The sequence below is a fragment of the Electrophorus electricus genome, chromosome 16, assembly GCF_013358815.1.
Source record: "Electrophorus electricus isolate fEleEle1 chromosome 16, fEleEle1.pri, whole genome shotgun sequence".
Lineage (NCBI taxonomy): Eukaryota > Metazoa > Chordata > Actinopteri > Gymnotiformes > Gymnotidae > Electrophorus > Electrophorus electricus.
The window spans coordinates 14,889,478-14,896,977 of NC_049550.1; the positions used below are offsets into that span (position 1 = coordinate 14,889,478).

A 7,500-nucleotide genomic window follows, 5' to 3' on the forward strand; every position below is an offset into this window, starting at 1 on the left:
GCAGTACAAACAAGGTCATAGAGTAAGAGAGAAACAGGGAAACAATGGAGGAGCTGAGTGAAGTTCAATGAAAACCTAAGAGAAGGTAAATCAGTTAGTCACTGATCGACACTCATCTGTAAAAGGATGCAAAGACTTGATGAACATTTGTGTCCAAAACAGACATTAAATAGATTCTCTGATCTCAGGATGATGATCATGATCTCAGAGGTGTTCTCTATCTTTTTTTATTGAGAGATTAGAGCAAGGGAATGTGAGAGAGACTAGAACAGGGGAAGGTGAGAGAGACTAGAGCAAGGGAATGTGAGAGAGACTAGAACAGGGGAAGTTGAGAGAGACTAGAACAGGGGAAGGTGAGAGAGACTAGAACAGGGGAAGGTGAGAGAGACTAGAACAGGGGAATGTGAGAGAGACTAGAACAGGGGAAGGTGAGAGAGACTAGAGCAAGGGAATGTGAGAGAGACTAGAACAGGGGAATGTGAGAGAGACTAGAGCAAGGGAATGTGAGAGAGACTAGAACAGGGGAATGTGAGAGAGACTAGAGCAAGGGAATGTGAGAGAGACTAGAACAGGGGAATGTGAGAGAGACTAGAACAGGGGAAGGTGAGAGAGACTAGAACAGGGGAAGGTGAGAGAGACTAGAGCAAGGGAATGTGAGAGAGACTAGAACAGGGGAATGTGAGAGAGACTAGAGCAAGGCAATGTGAGAAAGACTAGAACAGGGGAAGGTGAGAGAGACTAGAACAGGGGAAGGTGAGAGAGACTAGAGCAAGGGAATGTGAGAGAGACTAGAACAGGGGAAGGTGAGAGAGACTAAAACAGGGGAAGGTGAGAGAGACTAGAACAGGGGAAGGTGAGAGAGACTAGAACAGGGGAAGGTGCATCCCAGACCAAGCCATCCGCTCAGTTCAATATGTTCAAAATTCAACTGCTAGGTTTCTCCTACATGTTAGAGAATCAGCCCACATCACCCCTATTCTATATCATTCACATGGTCTCCCTGTCCCTCAGCTCATTCAGTATAAAATCCTCCTCCTTACACTCAGAGCTCTACACGGTCTTGCATCTCCCTACCTAGCTGAACTCCTACACTCATACTGCCCCACCCGTACACTCCGCTCTTCTGATGCAGGTCTCCTCTCCATTCCCAGGTTCTGATTGGTCTCTGTAGGGTACAGATCTTTTAGTGTCATGGCTCCAAAATTATGAAACACTTTACCACACTCTCTCCATCTCTGCTCTTCATGTTCCTCTTTGAATTTTCAACTTAAAACATACCTCTTCTCTCAACATTTTTCATTACCGCATTGTCCAGGATGTTGAACAATCACGTTTAAAATTAATCCTTAACACACACAAATGCACAGCATGTACACACATGTACTCAAGCATGCACACACCCTCCCACACACACACACACACACACACACACAAAAGTACAAACATACATGCATGTACTCAAGCATGCACATAAACACAGACATAGGCACACATACATACACACACACACAAACACACACACACACATGCATACACACATACACCACTATGTGTTGGTACCCAACTGAGAATTTGATGACCTGCACCCCCTCTCTACCCATCCACTCCCCGGACTTTGCTGTGTGGTTGGATAAGATGACACGTACCTTTGCATAATGCTGAAAAATCAACACTCAGCAGACAACCACTTCTGCTTGTGAAAAGAAAGTGTGTGAGGTGTTGTTACAAATGATGTCAGCATCATTGTGAGTCAGTGTCCAAAGTGCCATACACCGTTATCCTGTTAACTAAGTTATCACACACTACATACTCAGTTACTGAATTTATTAGGCTGTGGTGGGCACAGTATCTGATTGGTTATCATGACTCCCATTTCTTGTCTCTCAATAGAAAGTCCCACCTACTCTTTACTATCACTCAGACGGGCACTCAAATAAGTCCATGTACCTAGTGTTTTTGGCTGGCTAGCTAGCAAAGATTTTAGCAGTCAATATAGCCGACGCATCTGTTACAGCACAAGCCGGATGTATCACATGGCACATGTTTACCAGCAGGTTATGGCACAAGACAGATGTATGACATGGTCCATGTTAGAGTTCTGTGCACATTAATTCCTTTTTGAATATCCTCTTCGTCATTCTGTTACATTTTATCTGGAAATAAAATGTTTGAAATAGAAAATAAATGACTGATATCTATGGAGAGTTGATTTTGGTGTAAACAGCATGAATTGACGAGCCCTTCCTATCGGGTATCAACAGATCAGAATGGTGGTTGTGGAGTAATGGTATGGGGAATGTTTTCTTGGTACACCCTGGGTCCTCGGATACCTGTTGATGGACATATGGACAGTAGGGCTTAACTAAAGGTCGTGGTAGACCAAGTTCATCCCTTCATTGCAGCTGATTACCCTATAGAAAAATGATACTTTCAGCAGGACAATGCACCACACCACAAGGATCATATTGTCATTGACTGGTTCCTGGAATATGACAGCAAGTTTTCCTTGATTCCCTGGTCTTCACAGTCCCAAGATTTTATCCTATAGAGAATCTCTGGAAGGAGATAGAACAGACTGTTCAGGGCATGTCTGTATCTCCATCTAATTTGCAGCAACTGTGAGAAGCTATCCCATGGGCCAACATTCCTGCAGAACGATTTCAACACCTAGTGGAATCTATGCCATGATGAACTGCTATGATTCCTAAGGCCCAAGGAAGTCCAACGCACTACAAGTTGGGTGTGTCTCTATATATATATATATATAGTGTTTGCCCCTTGCCTGAATTACTGAATTTGTGCACATTTCAAATACTGAATGACATCATTACATGGCATTACCAATACATAATGATGCATAAACACAATATAAAACACAATATGACATTATATGTAGACATTGTATGTATTTATTAAGAAGGGATATTCAACACCCCTTCCCCTGTGTGAAACAATGATTGCCCCCTTCCTGTCAATAATAGAAACCATATACATTTGTAGTTGTTCATTTGTGTCTCGCAGTGCCTTGGAGGAATTGCGGCCCACTCCTCCATACAGAACTACTTTGGCGCAGTGACGTCTCTAGGCTTTTGAGCATGGAATTCACGTTTCAGGTCCTGCCTTAACATTTCAATAGGTTTTAGGTCTGGATTTTGTCTAGGTCATTCCAAAAGGTCTTATTTTTTTCACCACTGTGAGGTACACTTGATTGTGTGTTTTGGATCTTTGTCGTGTTGCACGGCACAACTGTGCTTCAACTGTACTCTGATTCATAGCTCCCTGCATGGCAGCAAAGCATCACCAACCCATCACACCACCATTGTGCTTCACAGCTCATATGCAGTTCTTACTTTGAAAAGCAGTTGTTACATATGATGTGCTCCAGTGGTCAGACATTATTTATTTATTAAAGCACTTTGCTTGCACAGCTGATGAAGGACCTCTGTCTGTTTCTCTGGAAACTGTCTGTAGGGTGCAAGGTGAGTCCTCAGTGGATTGGACTTGTTTTTCCAGCACATTCCACAAATGCTTGGACTGAGATCTGGGGAATTTGGAGGCCAAGTCAACACCTTGAACTCTTTGTCATATTCCTCAAATAATTCCTGATCAATTTTTCAGTGTGGTAGGGTGCATTACTCTGCAGAAAGGGTCTACTGTTATTAGAGAGCACTACTGTCATGAATGTGTGTACTTGTCTGCAACATTGTTTAGGTAGGTGGTACATGTCAAGATAACATCCACATGAATGCCAGGATCTACATTTTCCCAGCAGAACGTTGCCCAGAGCATCACACTGCTTCGTCCAGCTTGCCTTCTTAACAAAGTGTATGCAGGTACCAACCAGGTAAGTGATTTACAAGCACTTGGCTGTCTACACACAGTAAAATAAACCCCACATGATCTGTCCCTTTAGAGATGCTCTGACCCAGTTGTATAACCATAACAATTTGGCTCTTGTCAAAGTCACTCAGATCTTTAATCTTGTTAATTTTGCCTGCTTCCAACACATCAACTTCAAGAACTGACTGTTCAATTGCTGCTTAAAATATCTCACCCACATGGTTCAATAAAAAACATAAAATATCCCACATTACACATTATGCACTTAAAATATCCCCACAGTGCCATTGTAACAGGTTAATCAGTGTTATACACTTCAGAAGATGTCAGTGAATTTAATGAGTGGCTGCTTGGTGTACATAAATCAGTGAAGTACACATACATACAGGATAATTTATGTATATTCATCAGTGAATACCTTAAACATACAGGATACCTTATGTATATACATCAGTGAAGTACACATACAGGATACTTTATGTATATACATCAGTGAAGTACACATACAGTATGTGTACTGAACCCAGAAGAGATAATGGTTAAAGTTAATTCTAATGGTTAGAATTAATGGTTAATTCTAAAAATGTTTATAATTAACAACTTATTATAAGTTAAATGCAACAGACATTTCAAAATCCTTAAGAAAATCAAATGCTGCCTAGCTCAGATTTACAACCCAGTACAAAGGTATTAGGGGCAACATATGAAAATCTCATTAAAACTTAGCGACTTTCCATGGTTACTGAAATATGAAACAACACACACACAGTGCTCACATTCTTGTGCTCTCTGTGTTGTCAAAGCCATCAGTAAATCCCTTTGCAGACCCTGACATGTGTGCCATGTGTCACCTGTGGTAGTAGACTACAACATGCAACTAATGCATCACCTGGTTGATTATGTGAACACTATTCCTGAAGCTAAACTTTTAGGTATTTTAACTGCTTTTAGATTGCATCAAGATTTTAGAAAAGAAGAGATTGCGGGAACCGCGCACTGTCTCATCACCTGAGCACATAGCACGCACACACTCATAGTGTTTCAGGAGTCTGGAACACACAGCACACACACACCCGTAGTGTTTCAGGAGTCTGGAACACACAGTGCACACACACTCGTGGTGTTTCAGGATTCTGAAGCACACAGCACACACACACACTCGTAGTGTTTCAGGGGTCTGTAGGAGTTTGTGCACTAACTCTGAGGTTTAAACCAAGCTGCAGAGCAGACAAACGACACTAATCACAGAAATAATACCAAGTTTTCATGAGTTCTTATGATGATGCTTATCATAGTTATGTGATCTTCTGCACTATTTCTCACCATATGAAGCATCAGCTCACACAGACATGGATGTCGTACAGAGGATTAATTATACAGACACAGGCAGCTCTTACGGACAGAGAGAAAACACGGAAGTAATGGAGAGGGGGTGAGAGAAACACACGTGATATGATAGAGTGAGCAAACAGGAAGAGGAGAAAAAAGAGGAGAAAAACAAGCTAGGTGGAGAGGATGATGAGGGTGATAACAATGACTTTCTTAAATGAGTAATGTCTACCTATTCGGCATTACAGTGCAGCTGTGCGCCCCCCCCCCCCCCCCCCTCACACACACACAGGCACGCACACACACACACACACACACACACACACAGGCACACACACATACAGCTGAAAATATAAAGATTTTAAAGACAGGCTTCTGGGTCTGCTTTCTGCTTGTCCTCCATTGTCTGATATTACTCTTTCTATCAACAGGTGAACACATGCACAACCTCGGCACAACCTCAGCTAAAACAAACCTTTCACATTTCCTCTGTAACATCTTGTCTCTTAACTTCTCTCTCTTTCTCTCCCTATCTTCCTCTTTTCTTTCTCTTACTCTATCTCTCTCTCTTTCCCTTTCTCCCTGTGTGAGGTCTATTGAAGGTTCTTTATCAGACTGCCTTTGGTTCTGGCAGCAGGTTGGAATTCAGTAATGAGACACACTCAGCTGTAGCTGATAACACACACACACACACACACATACTGAGGCAAATAGCCCACGTGCACAGAAACACACACACACACACACACACACACACACACACACACACACACACACACACAAACACACACACACACACACACACACACAAAGACACACACACACACACACTCACACACGTACACACACACTCTCTCACACACACACACACACACACACACACACACAAAGACACACACATACACACACACACTCTCACACGTACACACACACTCTCTCTCTCTCACACACACACACACACACACACACACACACACACTCACACACGTACACACACACTCTCTCTCTCACACACACACACACACACAAAGACACATAGCCATAAATGCACACACAAACTCATACATGCCCCCACACCACCTTCATCCAGAAATGGTTCTTCAACAGACTTGTGACAAACAATAAGAGTGACAGAAAAACAAAGTATGAGAGAAAGAAGACCTATGAGAGTGACAGAGAGTGAGTGTCCCTCACTCCTGCCAGTGCAGCAGCTGAGAGTTTCCTTTTTTTGTCAGGAAAATTAACGTTTTCGGTCTCATAAATGTTCCCACTCATTACACAAGGCCCACATCAGTGGTAACATCAGTGACACAAACATATACACACACACTGGTTGAACATTTGGAGTAATTCATGCACTGGAAGGAAACTTGACTCTGCACCACATATATTGTACTCTATCACCACACTGGTTGGTGGGTTGCCATGGTAATGTACAAGAAGCATTCCCCAAAGCAACCACATGGAACGGTATGATGTACAATGAAGACGAGATGATCGACTAATTTCAGACTCGTTTGTTGTGGTCTTGTTAACACGACGGGACTTTCAGGGAGATACCTACGATCATAACCACATAAGAACCTTGTATGTCCTGTGTTCACAGATGTTTGAAACTACGAATAGGCACATCATCCCAAGGAGACCATTCAGTTGCAAGTTTCCAATAGCAATGACCCTGTTCAGTGAGATTTTAATCCTTTATGTCCTATAGTCTTCTACATTTTCTGCACACATAGAAAACTACTCTTCTTCCACCGATCCGACCTTACCTGTCCTTACAGGTGCACCTGTGCTCACACGCAGTAAGAAGGTAAACGTCTTTGCGGTCAGACCGATTGAATGATATCAGCTATTTTTTTTTCTGTCAGATAGAATAAATAAACGCATTTTAAGTGTTCATGATTAACCTTGGGCTCAATGGTAATCTACCGCTTGTGGACCTACTCGTACACTGACACGAAATTTACTATGAAATGTACAGACTTTGATTTACATTGCGTCTTTGCTCCTCTTTGCATCACCTCACTTTACCTCACCTGTCCTGCAATCGCAACTAATTTTAAGAGGCTGTGATAGTAAACTATAACGCGATTCGGGAAAAGATCTCAGGAATCGCGCGGTGGCTCATCACATCGTTCCCGTTGTGGTTTAAAACAATTATCCCTAGTCAGCTTTTCCGTGAGGACGTGGGAAAAGGGTGTATCGTGCGCATATAGGCTGTATTATCCCGGAAACAGAGACTGAATATTTATTTTGGGAAATGTTTATTTAGCATTTGAACTAAATGTTTGACAATGGCAGGAGAGAGTATATTGAAACTAATTAGCT

The 7,500-nt window shown here is 42.3% G+C and overlaps 1 protein-coding gene across 1 annotated transcript in view; it reads right to left on the reverse strand.

Annotated features, from left to right (window-relative positions):
* The window catches only part of gcgrb (glucagon receptor b), a 38,965-nt gene that overhangs the window by 30,612 nt on the left and 853 nt on the right, over positions 1–7,500 (reverse strand). The gene's annotated exons all lie outside the window — the stretch shown is intronic.